The sequence below is a fragment of the Schistocerca cancellata genome, chromosome 3, assembly GCF_023864275.1.
Source record: "Schistocerca cancellata isolate TAMUIC-IGC-003103 chromosome 3, iqSchCanc2.1, whole genome shotgun sequence".
Taxonomy (NCBI): Eukaryota; Metazoa; Arthropoda; class Insecta; order Orthoptera; family Acrididae; genus Schistocerca; species Schistocerca cancellata.
This window is the reverse complement of record NC_064628.1, coordinates 736,913,726-736,933,809: the sequence shown is the minus strand read 5'-3', so window position 1 is coordinate 736,933,809 and position 20,084 is coordinate 736,913,726.

The window sequence follows — 20,084 nt, the reverse complement described above, 5'->3', positions numbered from 1 at the left end:
CAAATGGCTCTGAGCACTATGGGACTTTACATCTGTGGTCATCAGTCCCCTAGAACTTAGAACTACTTAAACCTAACTAACCTAAGGACATCACACACATTCATGCCCGAGGCTGGATTCGAACCTGCGACCGTAGCGGTCGCGCGGTTCCGGACTGAGCGCCTAGAACCGCTAGACCACCGCGGCCGGCACACGACTACCTGGAAATATTATCGGTCGCTCCAGAGATAGTACGACAGAGCACTTATCGATAAGCGCTGCGGCGGCCATTCACGGGCAGGTAATGAAGGAAGTTAGTGACGACAGTAAATTGAATAAGAAAAGGAGGCGGCACTACGGTAAGAAAAGGTGGCAAACAATTAACGGAATGAACTCACGCCGCGCACGGCTCACCTGTCATCTATTTCTCGTGGTACTGCATTTGCCTCGGCAACACACTAACAGCCTATTAAGGTTAACTGTGTCGGTAATGTTTCCACGACTGGCCCGAAACCCAATGATCATGCTCTTTATGTGTCAGATAAAACACTTCGTTTCCACATTACGACAAAAACTGCACTGTTTTTCCTCGTCGCACCGACGCTTCTTAGACCCTCCATTGCCAGTGCTACCACCTGCCGTCTGCCGTCTTCCAGTATCTCGTCTCCTACCTTTCAAACTATACAGAAGTTCTCCTGCGAAACTCGCAGGAAGGCAGGAGACGAGATACTGGCAGAAAGTAAAGCTGTGAGGACCGGGCGTGAGTCGTGCTTCGGTAGCTCAGATGGTAGAGCACTTGCCCGCCTAAGGCAAAGGTCCCGAGTTCGTGTCTCGGTCGGGCACACAGTTTTAATATGCCAGGAAGTTTCAACAAAGGAGGTAGCTTACAAAACACTCGTTCGATCTATACTTGAGAATTGCTCCTAAGTGTGGGATCCGTACCAGGTCGGGTTGACAGAGGAGATAGACAAGATCTAAACAAGAGCGGCGTGTTTCGTCACAGGTTTATATGGTAAGCGTGATAGCGTTACCGAGATGTTTAGCAAACTCAAGTGGCAGACTCTGCAAGAGAGGCGCTCTGCATCGCGGTGTAGCTTGCTGTCCAGGTTTCGAGAGGGTGCGTTTCTGGATGAGGTATCGAATATATTGCTTCCCCCTACTTATACCTCCCGAGGAGATCACGAATGTAAAATTAGAGGGATTCGAGCGCGCACGGAGGCTTTCCGGCAGTCGTTCTTCCCGCGAAACGTACGCGACTGGAACAGGAGTGGAGGGGGGGGGGGGGGGTAACAACAGTGGCACATAAAGCACCCTCCGCCACACACCTTTGGGTGGCTTGTGGAGTAAAAAATGTAGATGTAGATGAAATCATTTCTCCTAGTCATCTTCTTCTGTTCCTTGGACAATTTTTTATTAAAAATCTTGGTCTTTTAAAAGAACATTATTTTTAAGTGTAGTAGGACGCGTCCAATAGAAGAGCTAAAATAATTTCATTAATATTGATATTAATGATTCTTTCCACATCATTTCGATAAAAAGAATCGTTCAAATCTATAGAACATGTAATTAACTAACTTTCAAAACCCAAGAACCGAAATCTCACTTGAGCATTCTCGGTCGTGCTAACGAGTGTTTTCGACACCATTTACGAAAGATACTTGCATTAATAAAAAAGTGTTTTGGGGTCCATTGATCGGGTTGTGCTGCGAAGAGGTCTCCATAGAAAATTTGTAATGCCCACCCAGCAGTATAAAGTCTCATCGGTTCTGTCCCACACATTGCTGGTCTCGCTGAAGGGCTCCTCTGGGGCGTGCGTCCCGTTTCGTATCGACGTGTGGCTTACTGGATGCCTGGGTTGCCATAGGGGTAGCGGCGGCATGATCAAAGGACCATCTGTCAAGCCGGAGCGCGCGGAATGTCCATCTCCATATCAGTAGGGCGGAGGAGGGAAGCTATTGTCCCGCTCGGGTGACGAGTATCTGAAGAGGCAGCCGGCCATACAGTCCTATATGGAAATCTGAGCAACCGCGGTGCAGTCACGTGGTCTTATTCAAAGAGTTCGACGTCATGACCTCTGAATGCTGGTAGTTTCACAGTATACGTTATTTTTGCCCGTAATTGCCACGTAAACTACACGACTGGCCATTAAAAATGCTACACCACGAAGATGACGTGCTACAGACGCGAAATTTAACCGACAACTAGAAGATGCTGTGATGTTGTTGTTGTGGTCTTCAAACCTGTGACTGGTTTGATGCAGCTTTCCATGCTACTCTATCCAGTGCAAGCTACTTTATCTACCAGTACCTACTGCAACCTACATCCTTCTGGATCTGATAGTGTATTCACCTCTGGGTCTCCCTCCATGATTTTTACCCTACACGCTGCCCTCCAGTACTAAATTGGAGATCCCTTGATGCCTCAGAATATGTCCTAGTAAACGACCCCTTCTTATAGTCAAGTTGTGCCACAAAATCCTCCCCAAACCTATTCAATACCTCCTCATTAGTTATGTGATCTACCCATCTAATCATCAGCATTCTTCTGTAGCACCACATTTAGAAAGCTACTATTCACTTCTTGTCCAAACTATTTATCGTCCATGTTTCACTTCCACACATGGCTACACTCCATACAATTACTTTCAGAAACGACTTCCTGACTCTTAAATCTATACTCGATGTTAACAAATTTTTCGTCTTCAGAAACGCTTTCCTTGCCATTGCCAGTCTACATTTTATATCTTCTCTACTTCGACCATCATCAATTATTTTGCTCCCCAAATAGCAAAATTCCTTTACTACTTTAAGTGTCTCATTTCCTAATCTAATTCGCTCAGCATGACCCAAATTAATTCGACTGCATTCCATTATCCTCGTTTTGATTTTATGATGTTCATATTATATTCTGAGACATCGAGGGATCACCAATTTAGTATTGGATGGTAGCGTGGAGGGTAAAAATCGTAGAGGGAGACCAAGACATGAATACACTAAGCAGATTCAGAAGGATGTAGGCTGCAGTAGGTACTGAGAGATGAAGAAGCTTGCACAGGATAGAGTAGCATGGAGAGTTGCATCAAACCAGTCTCAGGACTGAAAACCACAACAACAACATCTTATATCCTCGTTTCAAGACACTATCCATTTTGTTCGACTGCTCTTCCCAGTCCTTTGCTGTCTCTGACAGAATTACAATGTCATCGGCGAACCTCAAAGTTTTATTTCACCTCCATGGATTTTAATACCTACTCCGAACTTTTCTTTTGTTTCCTTCACTGCTTGCTCAATATACAGATTGAATAACATCGTGGAGAGGCTACAACCCGGTCTGACTCCCTTCCCAAACACTGCTTCCCTTTCATGTCCCTTGACTCTTATAAATCTCGTTTCTGTACAAATAGTAAATAGCCTTTCGCTCCCTGTATTTTACCCCTGTCACCTTCAGAATTTGAAAGAGAGTATTCCAGTCAACACTGTCAAAAGCTTTCTCTAAGTCTACAAATGCTAAAAACATAGGTTTGCCTTTCCTTAATATAGATTCTAAGATACGTCGTAGGGTCAGTATTGCCTCACGTGTTCCAATATTTCTATGGAATCCAAACTGATCTTCCTCGAGGTCGGCTTCTACTAGTTTTTTCCATTCGTCTGTAAAGAATTCGCGTTAGTATTATGCAGCCGTGACTTATGAAAGTGATAGTTCGGTAATTTTCATATCTGTCAACACCTGCTTACTTTGGGAATGGAATTATTATATTCTTCTTGAAGTCTGAGGGTATTTCGCTGTCTCATACATCTTGCTCACCAGTTGGTAGAGTATTGTTAGGACTGGCTCTTCCAAGTCTGTCAGTAGTTCTAATGGAATGTTGTCTACTCCAGGGACCTTGTTTCGACTCAGGTCTTTCAGTGCACTGTCAAACTCTTCACGCAGTGTCATATCTCTCATTTCATCGCCGGCCGTTGTAGCCGAGCAGTTCTAGGCGCCGCAGTCTGGAACCGCTCCATGCCTCGGGCATGGATGTGTGCGATGTCCTTAGGTTAGTTAGGTTTGAGTATTTCTAGGTTCTAGGGGACAGATCACCTCAGAAGTTAAGTCCCATAGTGCTCAGAGCCATTTGAACCATTTGAAACCATTTCATCTTCATCTACATCCTCTTCCTTTTCTATAATATTGTCCACAAGTACATCGTCCTTGCATAGATCCTCTATATGCTGTGATATGGATATGATTAGCTTTTCAGAGCATTTACACAAGGTTGGCGTCGGTGGCGACACCTACAACGTGCTGACTGGAGGAAATTTTCCAACTGATTTCTCATACACAAACAGCAGTTGACCGGCGTTGCCTGGTGAAACGTTGTTGTGGTGCCTCGTGTAAGGAGGAGAAATGCGTACCATCACGTTTCCGACTTTGATAATGGTCGGATTATAGCCTATCGCGATTGCGGTTTATCGTATCGCGACATTGCTGCTCGCGTTGGTCAAGATCCATTGACTGTTAGCAGAATATGGAATCGGTGGGTTCAGGAGGGTAATACGGAACGCCGTGCTCTATCCCAACGGCCTCGTATCAGTAGCAGTGGAGATGACAGACATCTTATCCGCATGGCTGTAACGTAACGTGCAGCCACGTCTCGATCTGTGATTCAACAGATGGGGAGGTTTGGAAGACAACAATCTGCACGAAGAGTACGACGACGTTTGCAGCAGCATAGACTATCAGCTCGGAGACCATGGCTGCGATTCCCCTTGACGCTGCATCACAGACAGGAGCGCCTGCGATGGTGTACTCAACGACGAACCTTGGTGCACGAATGGCAAAACGTCATTTTTTCGAATGAATCCAGGTTCTGTTTACAGCATTATGATGGTCGCATCCGTGTTTGGCAACATCGCGGTGAACGCACATTGGAAGCGTGTATTCGTCGTCACCATACTGGCGTATCACCCGGCGTGATGGTGTGGGGTGCCTTTAGTTACATGTCTCGGTCACCTCTTGTTCGCACTGACGGCACTTTGAACAATGAACGTTACATTTCAGATGTGTTACAACCCGTGGTTCTCCCCTTCATTCGATCCCTGCGAAACCCTACATTTCTGCAGGATATTACACGACCGCATGTGGCAGGTCCTTTCTGGGACTTTCTGGATACTAAAAATGTTCGACTGCTGCTCTGGCCAGCACATCCTCCAGATCTCTCAGCAATTGAAAACGTCTGGTCAATGGTGGCCGAGCAACTGGCTCGTCACAATACGCCAGTCACTACTCTTGATGAACTGTGGTACCGCTTTGAAGCTTCATGGGCAGCTGTACCTGTACACGCCGTCCAAGCTCTGTTTGACTCAATGCCAGGCGTATCAAGGCCGTTATTACGGCCAGAGGTGGTTATTCTGGGTACTGATTTATAAGGATCTATGCACCCAAATTGCGTGAAAATGTAATTACATGTCAGTTCTAGTTTATCATCTGCATTTCTTCTTGGTGTAGCAATTTTAATTGCCAGTAGTATATTACATTACTGTCACTTTATACCCATGGAACGTAGTTTCTTACTTTCAACAGTTCACCACAGATATTACGCCTTGTAATAACAGAAAAGACTTTTCACTTTTCAGTGGAAGGGTATTGTTTTGGAACTTGCTGTGAGATTTAGATTTTGTCTGGTAGTCGAACCACGAGCTTAGCTCTTTTCGGGCAATGATGTTAGCGAATGTGTAATCCGGTCACACCTGCCGATCTGCATTCACAGTTTGAATTCAGTCAGAACCTCTCTCCCTCTTCCCAATTCTCTCAGGATCTAGCCTGCCTCTCCTGACGGACAGGTTCTCTTCGAACAGTAGGAAAACATCGCCACCAAAGGCAAGGCTACGACTTCGAGTCCCGAGAGTCTTAACCCACATAAGCCCAGAAGAACTCATTAGTGACCACAGACAACAGCTGTTAACAGTAACGTATAGTTGCCAGTTCGGAGGTTGTTTTCAGTGGGTCGACAATGAAACCATGGCCTCTTAAGGGCGTACCCTACCATGGAAGCCGGCAGGGGTGTCAGTGCGGTTCTAGGCGCTACAATCAGGAACCGCGTGACCGCTACGGTCGCAAGTTCGAATCCTGCCTCGGGAATGGATGTGTCTGATGTCCTCTGCTCAGTTAGGTTTAAGTAGTTCTAAGTTCTAGGGGACTGATGACCTTAAAAGTTACGTCCCTATCAAGTAATCAAATTGGGTTAGTAAGGAACATACAACATAATGTCATTAAACATAAGACTCTGAAAAGAATTTGTTATCAGGCAAATTTAGGTTATATTTTCGGTCCATTTTAACAGTTTTATTTTTACAAAGGTCACATCGAACCAGTAAGAATAATACGTTGCGCTGCTTTTTTACAGGAACACGCACAATCGTTCTCATTTGCCTTAGTGGCCCAGTCTAGAGTTGGGTCGTTTGCGTACTAACCGGTCCAAAGCAACGGCCCATCAAGGTGAACGGAACGAGAGATGAACGAATTCTGCTGAATAGTCCTTCATAGGTCACTGCGGTCGCGGCTTTCTACTTTTAGTTCCCGGGAACGGGAAAGAGTCGGTCTCGTTCTCGCAACGGCACGTCGGCCGGTCTCGTTCCAACCTCGGTTCCGTTCCCATCAGTCTCGGTCTCGCTCGGCCGGACTCGTCCTTCTTCGCGTGGCCACTCGTTGCAGTTCCACTGACGACTGCTTATAGTTACTTCAGTATAGAGTTGTTCGTTTGCTGCACGCGCCTATTGTAGATCTGTTTCAAACCTTTTTGGTACTCTGAACTTCTGGTTCTTCTCGTATTCTATTCAGCGTCCATGACTGGTATTAAAATGTATTTTATAGTTAAGTAAATTACATAAAATTACGTGGTATATAATACATACATCATTTCAGGTAACTAACCGGCATATCAGCTTACTTCATTATTTCGATAAACAGCAGAAGGCATACGTGTAAAAAGGCAAGATTTTTTTTGTTATTACACATGTAAGGGAAGTACAATTTCCGTCTTCTTTTGATGCCTGGGTTGCCATAGGGGTAGCGGCGGTATGATCAAAGGACAATCTGTCATTGTTATGGAAGGCCGACCGACTTACAACCGTCTGCGTTCCATAATCGAATGTCTGGTGACACATTTTGTAAAGTGAGTATGATAACTTCTACAATATTAATCATCTTGTGGTGCAGTTCTTCTTGTTGTCTCCGTGCTTGCTATACACAAGAGAAACAACAAACATGAATTCACAATCTACAGAAAACCCACACACACCAGCACCATTATTCATAACCAGTCCAATCACCCCATAACCCACAAAGAAGCCAGCTTCAGATATTTACTTCACAGGCTGAACAAAATACCCATGAATAAGCATGACTACACACAAGAACTGAACACAATAAAACAAATTGCACAGTAGAATGGATATGATGCAAAGAGAATAGACAAAATAAACCACAAAATACAAAAACAAACAGCACATAACCATGAAACACACATACATACAAACACAACGCATCACACAACAAATCGGCAGACAGTAAGCAACAAATGGCACATAATGACTTACAACAACAAAGTCACACACAGGGTGGCTAATATACTAAAGAAACAAGGACTCAACATAGCATACAGAACCAACAACACAATACAGAGCAGATTTGGAAGAATTACCACCAACACTGACAAATACAGCCAGTCCGGCATCTACCAACTTACTTGCAATTGCTGTCAATCTGTATATGTGGGCCAAACATGCAGGACCTTCAGAACCAGATATAATGAACACCTCAGAGCACTGAAAAGCAATAGCACACACTCAACATTTGCAGACCACCTGGTAGCACACAACCACCACTCAACAAACATTGAAACTGACCTTCACATCCTAAAAACCAGCAGCAGCCTATACCAAAAATTAACTGTAGAAGAAAACTACCACATCCAAAAATCAATAGCCCAAGGAAAGAAAGTACTCAATGAATACACATCACTGTGCAACAAAACTCTCTTCACCACAATAGAAGAACTGTACAAGTAAAACACACACACACACACACACACACACACACACACACACACACACATAAATCCTCTCTTATTTCTTTCATTCTTTCTTTCTCTCTCCTTCTCTCTCTCTCTCTCTCTCTCTCTCTCACACACACACACACACACACACACACACACACTCCCTCTCTGCCCCAGTACTCATCACACACAGACAAACCCACATAAACCACACACAACTGACACCAAATACAACTCAAACTCGCGTGCCTCAGCTACCAGAACACTCTACGAAACAAATGAACGCCACACAACCACAACAACACGTAATGGCAGCGAAAACTTTGCCTATGTTTTGAATAATCGATAAACTGCATTGCCACACGAACACAGGCAAAGAAGTAAGCCCATTTACTTCGCCAACAAAACAGGAAAACCTACCACAACTTCAAAACTGTAAGTTACAGAAAGAAAACGTGATACAGTCTTTTTTCCGTTGGTAAATACATAACATATAGAAAATAAATTACGTTTTGCTGTTTCCAGATGACATGTTGTATATTGTGTAGCATAACAGCTACCAAAACAAGAGGACAATAATATAATGTAAGGTATGTTACTTTTCGCCAATTAAGTTATAAATGCAACTTTTACATAATGTTGTAAACGACGAAAATATTAATATGTTAACAACAAATTTACAGTTAAAAATAAATAGAACCCACTGATGATAGCACAAAAGTGCTGAAACATGTATGGGTGAAACAAAAGAAATAAGGTGTATTGCATAAGGCGGAACTTCTCATCCCATTTTCTACAATATTATTTCGGTGGTACAGGGCGGCGCACGAAAAATTGGTCCCGAGTACTAGACTGCCCATTGTCGCCTATCAATCATCATCTATTCTTTCGAAGTTGTTTGTATTATCTACTGCCTAATTATTACATGTTTATCTATTCTGCTCGTAGCGGTCAACAACTGCTGCATAATTGGCGAACAGTCTGTACACGGAACCGGTTTTTCATGCGGCATCTTCTATTATTTCACTGCGATCAGCTACGTAACGCTACAGTTGTCTAAATGAGAGATTTTTCAGAATCACGGAAATTACAAGTGTGAGAGAATTCAGTTCTGAATAAAAACTCTGTAATAATTTTCAATTTTTGATAAGAACCGTATACCAAGCACAAATGAACCATGGACGAGTAAAAATGAACGGTTCCCAAAAAAGAGCGATCACCAGTGAAGTAGTTTCCAAGGATGAACGAGTTTGCCCAGTCTGAGTTTTAGCGTTGCTATATTTCTGACTTAATGACCTTGCAAAGTAGATCGCGGGAATTCCACTGTGTCTATGTTTGCTCCTAGTGATGTCGCCGGCAATGACGAACTGCTACCTCAACTAGCTACATGAAAATAGGAATATACCTGGTGGTTAAAATTAAACTGATGACGTTCTGAGCCTTGAAATGCGGCCTGTAAACATCACAGGCCACTGAAACGTCGTAGCTATGTTCAACAATCGTCGCGCTAGCGGAGTATGCTGAAAGAAATAATAGTTTGACTTTTTGCCACCACGTGAGATTATTCGTTGTAAGTACTGAGAATGTTGTGTGGGTGCAGGAATATAGACGGAACGATCAAACACATGATAGCAGTGATTCTGGCGCATTTATTAGGATTTGGTTACAACTTGCATCATGTGTTCATTATCACCTGTAGACTCAGCAAAATGCTACATGCCGCAACACGGGAAGGTCGACAGGTGATCGCAGCATATCTAGTGTAATCAGACTGATTGTCGCTGAATACTGTCCTTCAGATCAAGAAGATACTGTTCATCAGAATGATGAAGGCGCCGCCATCACCTGCGTGAACTGGTCCCAGATGTCGCTGAAACAGGTTCACAGATCTGAGAAGCATCAGTGGTACTCACCACGCTGATATGTCATCATTATCGTTTTTGCGTCGTAGTAGTACCATCTCGACTGGTGCGAGTAATTGACTCGGTTCAACCTACGTAGAGTGTTCCAATCTTCTTCGGAGTCGCCAACTATTGAACCTCGGTAAGGAGGAGCCCTGTAAACATCCATGACCTTGCAATTGGCTATGCCTTCGTTGCTTAGGACTGGCTGGCCATCTCAGCTCTACAGTTTAATATAGCTATGTCTCTTTCCTCCAAAGGTAACTTTGATTTCTCCGTAGGCGCCGTTTATGTTTTTCCTAGTTGCGCATTCTTCTATAGACGTACGCCTGTGTCCTAGCCGTGCCTGTTCAGCTAGTTGCATTATTTGTCAATCTCTGTATTCCCATTAGCCTGCTTCATCTACAGCATTTTTATTTTTTTCCTCATATTTATGGAAGTTTATATTCCTTGTGTTAACCAAGGATTTCCTCTGCGAACTGTAGCTTTGTGTAACTGCTCATGTGCTGCTTCCATTATTTCAGTCCTAGAAACTTACCACTCTACTGTTCCATCTCACTGAAACTTTCATCAACTCCTCGTTGCTTTGAATGATGCTGGTCCTAAAAGATAATCAAAAGAATATATGAAGGGCTTATTTCAATAGTGGTACAAGTTCATTTTTGTTCATTCTGAGACACAGATTCCTAAAGTTAAATGAGCGTTTAAAAATCTGCAGTTGAGATACCAGAAATATATACTTGAATATTTCTGGTATCTCAACTGCAGATTTTTCAGCGCTCATTCAAGTACATATACTAGAATATTTCTGGTATCTCAACTGCAGATTTTTCAGCGCTCATTTAACTTTAGGACTCTGTATCTCAGAATGAACAAAAATGGACTTGTACCATTATTGAAATAAGCGCTGATGTGGGCTACCAACATAAGTACAAGGATAGCGTACCAATAGGGACAAGAAAGGAGGCATAAAGGGCGCCAAAAACAGAAATAACAATCACCCATTTATTGCACCATTACACACGCACATCATGATATATGAGATATTATAATTGCCATACTCAAATCTATTATAACAAACAATACGTATCACGAAGGGCACACACAATGGAGTTTAAGAAATTACAATGGCACATCAACTCCGCTATGACAAACAGTGTGCATAAAGAAGGGCGCACAGTTTTACCAATATAAGAAATTAAAATAAGACTAGCATGAAATTAACTAAAATGCCTTGAAGGAAATGTTTATAAGAAGAACACGACGGGGCCGCAAGGGAGGAGGCAACACAATAATTAACTCAGGTGCACCAAAACATACAACGGACACCAGGCCGCGCCAACAACGGACACGTAAGGCACGCAACTACTCTCTCCGTTTTGGTTCCGCGCATTCCACCCAAGTAACAGCTACCTGAAACATTTTAATACTTGGAACAGTACACCAGTGATCAGCAAATTAAAAAAAAAAAACAATTAGAAGACATAAAAGTACAATAAATTAAGAAACTCGCATCATATGACTATGAGCTTAGGGTTTTTCGGCAATTAACAGATTACGAAACAGGTAAAGGGGTATGTGCCACTATTAAATCTTCCGTAATTACACTACTAAATTTCTCAGTAACCAAGTTGCAATTAACGCAACAAGAATTAAATCATTTAACTGATAATGTTACTTTTAAAATAATAATAAAATCATTTCATACAACAGAGGATCACGAATGGCGCGATCAGTACAACCCAGTGATGCAGTTTACACAAATGGTACTCCACGACTCCGAGCACACAGCCCCATACAAAATGCAACACAACCACAGGGACCCGGCGTACTACCAGAACCACCACGCAGTGAACCAAAATCGTACAAAGCCAAAACCGACTTTTAAAATAACGAGACCCAGTCCGGGCCGGACAACAGACCAAATCGCGGGAAATCCATAAGAAACCTCAGCCAACTTCATTCCAAAGCAACAATTTATGAACAATATGCAAAACACAAGAGCTCTCAGTCCAAAGGCGCGAAGGTGGCTCCGACCCGCCTGCTGAGGCGCCAAGCGTCGTACGGAGTGCCGAATCAAGCTTAACATTCGTTAACGGAAAGCGGAAGCACCACAAGACAAAATAAACTCCAACCTAACTGCGCAAGGCAAATTCTAAGGTGCGCCACTCGAAGACTATGCACTTGAAGATCAAACATAAAGCACCAAGACTAACGTGCCGCTGAACGACGCACTTTCATCACGAGCGTCTAGTACAGTACGGAGAGCAGCGTACCCCATCGATATACATCCATGGGACGGTAAACGAGGACAGCAGTCCCAGCGACGGAGAGATAGGAGGACGAAATGACATCCCGCCGCACATAGAAGGTATTTCAAAATTGGTTCAAATGGCTCTGAGCACTATGGGACTTAACTGCTGCAGTCATCAGTCCCCTAGACCTTAGAACTACTTAAACCTAACTAACCTAAGGACATCACACACATCCATGCCCGATGCAGGATTCGAACCTGCGACCGTAGTGGTCGCGTGGTTCCACACGGTAGCGCCTAGAAGGTATTTCAAACTCAGGCTCGACAAACTGCAACAGGCGAGATTTTGCTCCCCTTGCGAATCAAGTGAAACGGCATACCACGCCGCTGTCCACACTATTAACCGTAAAATCATTGTCCGGTCCGATCTTCCCATCGGGCCCCACTCGGCGTTCAGACGCAAACAACCACAGCCGACCCGAACTGTCTCCACGCCAAGGCAGCCACCTCTTTCCTCCTCACACGCCTCCAGCTAAGCTCCGGCCAGCGATCACACACGGAAACAACCACCTAACGCCAAAGCGCCGTCTGAGTGAAAACTCAGCACTAAGATCGATACGGACTTGGAAATAAGCGAGCACCGTAACAAGTTCATAAAGCGATGACATGTAATGGTAGGTTATCTGATAAATTTGCTCACCGGTTACGTAAATCTAACGCAAAAAATGATTTTCAAAGAAACAAATAACGTCAAGACTGTGACACAGAACAGTCAATAATATTACCTCAAGGTGACTTGAGGCGACTGTGAGAGAGAGGGAGCTTACACCCATACGAAGTGAATAAATACTTTTGTTGTACATTTCCTCAACAAAATCTACTACGTCGAAATACAGAAGGAAATGTAATAAGTTTTCGTTATGTGGGCGAGAGTAGCTCCTTATACCTCTCAGCTGGTAATTGAAATCAATTCCAGTTTGTAAAGACTGGCCAGGTACAAGTGGATTTGCGTACTGAGAGTTCCATACAAACTTAATTGTTTTTGGATTTTTTGCCTTATATTTGTACTGTGAAAATTTTCTTCTTGCCAAATTTCATGATTCTTGGTCAACGGGAAGTACCCTATAGCTTTTTATGAATGGGTTTGCAAGTTCAAAATAAATGCCATATATTCCCTTATATTTCAAGTAGTAGCTTATATTTTTTACGTCGCCAAGGAACCATAGTTCATAGTATATGACATAACTTTAAACTTCATACGTTTACTCGATCTTTGGAAAAAGCGGCCCTAACAAACGGAAAATAGTCGGACAGCATATGACAAAACAATGTTATTTTCGTATGTCATAAACAGAAATTTATATTTTTCACACTTTCCTTTATGTGTAATGTGAAACATTACTTCTTGCGAAATTTCGTAATTTTGGATTGACAAGCTGTAACCCATACATTTTTAAAGAAAGTTTGCGAGTATCAAAATATGTCTCGTATTTGGGCGTTACATGACGTAAATTTCAGCCTGATGCAACTACCAGTGCAAGGGTCCTATAGTCCCCTTTCATTATCACTTTACTTGCTTTCCAGTGCACTTTGCATCCCATAGCACACCTAAGGGGTTTTCATTGCTAAACTTCGTACCAGAAAAGACTGAGCTATGATTCAATCTAGCCGTAGCCTGTTTCTTTCTACGATTTGCAAACATCAAGTGATTATTACATTGGTTCTTTTCAGACATGCAAATGCGTCTATAACGCCATTATAAGTCTTACAAGTTTTTGTATGTTACTCAACTCACGACTGTGATTTCATTAAATGATTATTCCTTGTTTTCCTATTCAAATACGATCTGGAATGCGTGAGTGAATGTAGTCTTACAGAATTTCCAACCCTTGTAGTTTTCAGGTATGCAAAGATGTTTGATCCCCTTGAGTGAACCGCACGGGGTAGCCGCGCGGTCTAGCCATCCTGCCACGGTCCACGCGACACACCACGTCGGAAGTTCGAATCGTCCGTTGGACATGGGTGAGTGTGTTGTCCTTAGTGTAGTTAGTTTAAATTAGATTAAGTAGTGTGTAAGCTTAGGGACCAATGACCTCAGCAATTTGGTCCTTAAGATCTTACCACAAATTTCCCATTTTTTTCCCCTTGTGTGAAAGTTGCTGGTGTTAGATTGGAGGCGGAAGCCTCATCTCTGGGTTTTCCAGGTCGCGGGGTTGTGTGGGAGATGTTTAAGTTTGGGACGGGCAGTCTGCCTCCAGCTGCAGCTGAGGTCTCTTCGAAGAGGGGTGAGTTGATTTAACCGCGTGGGGCTTTCTGTAATAGCGAGAGCGGAGCTTTTTGTGATTCAGTCTCACTGAACTTGCATCTAGTCGCAGCAAGGAATGCAAGGCTTTCGCAGACATTCAGTTTGATTCTTAATGCGGACTTTTGTCCGTAAGAAGAGCATAGTAGAAAGGTGTTGCATATGTTGAAGCGATCTCATGTAGGAAGTCTGCCCTCGGTTCAGTGTGAATGTTTGTGTGCCTGCGACTGCGTGTGTATACATTCTAATCTTTTCCGAATCTTGATGCTTTTTGCCTCTTTGTGAATTTTCTTTGTTTCATTACTATATGTCCGTTGGAAACCAACCACTTGGGTTAATATTGGAGTTTGTTGGCCCTCTGCCATTATAATTTGTCTACTCAAATGTGTCCTCTGTAAAATGGTAACTGTTCGCGGCTGCGTGGTTTAATGTTGCTAAAATTTTGCCACGGTACGTAGAAATTGTGATTCCGCGAACCTCGTGGCCCCACGAGTTAACTGTGAGCCTAACTTTCCTGTAGCCCCCTGTTAGGTTCCTAGAGGTTAGCTATTGCTCTGATTTTGTAATATTAAATGTATCCAGTCCGGATTATTCAGTTGTATTTGTGGTTTGTAATTTCACGTTAAGAGCGTAAGCGTGTACATGTGGCCCTCGTTGAGGCTGTTTCTCCAAACTGAGGGTCAAATTTAAATGCAACCTTGATATTCAGATTTACTCTTTCATTTAATCATTTCTCAACGCAGCGGAACTAACCTCCTAGTTTCGTTGCATGTTGGTGTTGGGGCCGTCTTTGCTGTTCTTTGAGTGAATGTGGGTGTGATTGCGAGTATTAAACCGTTCCCGGCCCCCTCTAATTACCACCGCGATTCTGAATTAAGAGATTCTGTTGCAAAGGTTCTATAATTAGTGTACCCTTTTTATTTAAAACAGATTCTTTAGAACAGATCTTGTTTTCGGAATGTTGCCGGAGGCTGCTCTTATTCACAGTGTTCACATACTTTTCATTTTATTTTAATATTTGATTCATGTGAACAATCCTTGGATCATATTAATAATCGCATCCTATTTTTATGAGTGACATTACAATGATTGCCTTTTACGAGTTTTTTGTGATTACTAAATTAATTAATTTCCCAACTCAGTCGTGTGGCTAGACTTGGTGACTACCCAATCTGTTATTTTGATTTTAACGTCAGATGGCATTTCCATTTGCGTGTGATCCTTTTAGCCATCAGGATGTAGCTCAGGGCCTTACTAACTTCATAAACATCACTTAAGTGCACGTCACTTACACCACTTCCTGAGAAACTGGGTTTTGGCGACAGACACACACTCACACACATACACACACAGACACACACACACACACACACACACACACACACACACACACACACACACACACAGACGGACACAAAGTCATCTTGTATGGGATCCGTTTTTATCGTTGGAGACATGGAATCACAAAAATTAGCCGGAACAAAAGCTTAACAATCATAATCAGTTTAATCATGACGTATATCAGAATACCTGCACAAAAATTACTACTTAATCTGACAGTTACTGTTGACAATGAGACGCTGGTTGAAGATGTACTTTTACCTGATGAGCTGCTCGTTGGGCCGTTGTTGATCTGTACCATGGTCCATGCTGTGTGTGCGAATGGGACATACGCAACTTGATTTGCCCTCTCTGCCGACAGACGCAAAACTGTGATGCAATACTCTGCCTAGTATCCACATAAGTAAACGAGCACAACACTACTAGACATGGTGCCCACTGTGAAGTAACTGACGTACAACGACACAGTAATTACATCGATATTTATGTCTCGTGATGGCTGGGTGTTGTGTGCTGTCCTTAGGTTAGTTAGGTTTAAGTAGTTCTAAGTTCTAGGGGACTTATGACCACAGCAGTTGAGTCCCATAGTGCTCAGAGCCATTTGAACCATTTGATATTTATGTCACTCGTTTCTACGGGAATGTTTTGTTACCGTTTTGCACCACTTTTTCCAATGTATTTTTATTTTATTATATGAATTTGGAAACATGCGTGCAATCAAACTTTTAAAAATAAGGAGATCGTATTCGACACTACACACTATCCAAAATACAAGAATTGTAGCTAATTTTTCATGTAAGCTGAATTCTTACATTTTAAATCGTGTTTATAGTAATGTACGTACTGAAATGAATGTATAAGGAACAAAGAAGAATACTTCAATAAAGACCCATTTCAATGTTTCAGCAAATTGAGTCCCACTTTATTTGTGTAATACATCAGGCACTCTTACCAGTTCAGTTGATGAAGTGCAACTGTTGCTGCAATGTATATCTAGGTAACCAGACACATTCGCTCATAATCTATTTTATTTACTTAATTTTGCTGGGCGATATGTTTATTTTATGTGACATACAGCTAAATTTAACTTTTTAACATCCATTTGTAGATCAGAAGATGGCTTATACTTGCCGTTATCGGTTACTTAAACATAATAACACTGAGACCTAGAAATGTGACTCAGACGATTTAATGATTATGCTTGCATCATCAGCTGTAAGCACTATTTCTCCTTTATATATAAGGAGATTTATATTTATCAAGAACGTGAGTGGTCCCAGAATGAAACCCCGTGAGTGGTCCCAGAATGAAACGCTTCGGAATACCAATAGTACTTTGTCTCCATACAAAAGATGCGGCATGAGCTAGCTAACATTACCCTTCACTTCCGTTAGTTGTATACGAAATTAACTTCCTCCTCATTACACCACGCTAGCTATAAACTTCTAGCTTCCTCTAAAGAATATTATGATTTTCACAGTCAAACTTCGCAGACAGTCAAAACAATTACAAAACTGCAGTCAAAGAGTCGTAATTTATCCAGACAACACTGAAGAGCCAAAGAAACTGTTAGGGTCCACGTGAGTACGCAGAAATGCCGAAACGCGACGTGCCATAGACTCGACTAATATCTGAAGTAGGTCTGGAGGGAATTGACACCATGAATCCTGCATGACTGTCCATAAATCCGTAAGTGTATGAGGGGCCAATAATGTTTATGTCTGCGGAGTTTGGCGGCCAGCGGAAGTGTTTAAAATCATCAGAGTGTCCCTGCAGAAAATCTTTAGCAATTCTGGGCGTGTGGGGGGGTCACATTGTCCTGCTGAAATTTCCCAAGTCCGTCGGAATGCACAATGGACGTGAATGGATACAGGTGATCAGACAGGATGCTTACATACTGAACGTGTCATCTGTCAGAATCGTATCTAGACATATCAAGGGTCCTATATCACTCCAACAACAAAACGCTCCACGCCATTGCAGAACGTCCACTAGTTTGAACAGTCCCCTGCTGACATGCAGGGTCCATGGATTCATGAGATTGTCTCCATACCCATACACGTCGATCCGCTCGATACAATTTGAAACGAGACTTGCGCGACTAGGCAACATGTTTCCAGTCGGCAACAGCCCATTGTCGGTGTTGACAGGCACAGGCGAGGCGTAAAGCTTTGTGTCGTACGGAAATCAATGCTACATGAGCCTTCCTCTCCGAAAGTCCATATCGGTGATGTTTCGTTGGATGGCTCGCGCGCTGACACTTACCGATGGCCCAGCATTGAAATCTGCACCAATTTGCGCTAGGGTTGCCATTCTGTCACGTTTAATGATTCCCTTCCGTCGTTGTTGGTGCCGTTCTGGCAGTATCTTTTTCCTGCCGCAGCGATGTTAGAGATTTGATGTTTTACCGGATTCCTGACATTCACGGTACACTTGTGAAATAGTCGTACCGGAACATCCCCACTTCATCACTACCTCGGAGATGCTGTTTCCCATCGTTTGTGCGCCGATTATAGCCCCGCGTTCAAACTTTCTTAAATATTGGTAACCTGCCATTCTAGCATTTGTAACCGAGCTAACAACTGCGCCCGGCTCTTGTCTTATATAGGTGTTGCCGATAGCTGCGCTGTATTCTGTCTGTTTACATATCTCTGTATTTGAATACGAATGCCTATACCAGTTTCTCTGGCGCTTCAGTGTATAATCGAATGTTTGACAAGTACCTTCAGAGAAAACGTAATAACCGTGGTGTCTAGTTGAAATGTGTGCAGAGGGTTGGGTTGGATTTCTTAAGATGCTGCTTTCAATACTGGGTGCTGGTGTCTTTGTATGGATCTGTTGATCTCAGCGATCGTAATAAGTAATCGTAATCATTTTACAGCAATTATACCAGGTCGTATATACAGACGGAAAACAAAACGCAACACCGAGAATGAATTGTCTGACATAAACAAAAGCTGGTAGACGTGTTTCTACATCTGAATGATGATGTCTATTCAAATTTCCCGCCAGTTGCGGGAGAGTGGTGCTAGCAGCATCACTATGAGGATGCAAACCAGGTCTGCTTTAAATAGAGTCTGTAAGGGTTACTGTAGTGTCACCGCCAGACACCACACTTGCTAGGTGGTAGCCTTTAAATCGGCCGCTGTCCGTTAGTATACGTCGGACCCGCGTGTCGCCACTGTCAGTGATTGCAGACCGAACGCCGCCACACGGCAGGTCTAGAGAGACTTCCTAGCACTCGCCCCAGTTGTACAGCCGACTTTGCTAGCGATGGTTCAGTGACAAATTACGCTCTCATTTGCCGAGACGATAAGTAGCATAGCCTTCAGCTACGTCATTTGCTACGATGTAGCAAGGCGCCATTACCAGTTACTATTGATGCTGTAAAAAATGTACCGTCAAGAGCGATGATCACCACTTATGGATTAAAGTTAAGTATTCCAGCAGCTACGTACGTTTTTTTACTAGTCTCATTTCCGTGTCCTATTCCAGACCTCACGCCAGCTTGCGTGAGCTTAAACGCGTGTCTTTCGGCTTCCTGTCATAGTGGGTTGGCTGTGTTGCCAATGCACAACAGTTACCTTATAGACTGGTCTTGGTGAGTTGATGTCAATCAAAAATGACTTTAAGCCGACAAAGACTCCATTATCAACACCTCAGTAATGTGGGAGAGGTACTGCAATAACGCTACGAGACGCTGGTTGTTTGTTCTGTAATATTGGAGAAAGACAAGGCAGGAATGTAGCCATTGTACATAACAGCTGGCAGCGGTGGTTAGGAGAATGTACAGCGGTAAAAAGACTGGGCTCTAAACGATCACAAATCACTACCGAGAAGGGAGGCCTTCGTGTTCGGCGTATGACTCTGGCGCAAAGTACTGCATCTAAAGCTCCAATCTGACCAGCGGTTGACACCACAGCGACACACTGAACTGTTACTAATCGGTTACTGCAAGGACAGTTCCGGGACAGACACCATGTACCGTGTATTACACCGGCGGCCGGCAGGAGCGGCCGAGCGGTTCTAGGAGCTACAGTCTGGAACCGCGCGACCGCTACGGTCGCAGGATCGAATCCTGCCTCGGGCATGGATGTGTGTGATGTCCTTAGTTAGGTTTAAGTAGTTCTAAGTTCTAGGGGACTGATGACCTCAGAAGTTAAGTCGCATAGTGCTCAGAGCCATTACACCGGCCGCAAACCAGCGCCATTTGCGACTTGAAGTCAAGGAAGAGCTCATTCGAGGCAGGTCATTTGTGTTTTGCGTTGGAAG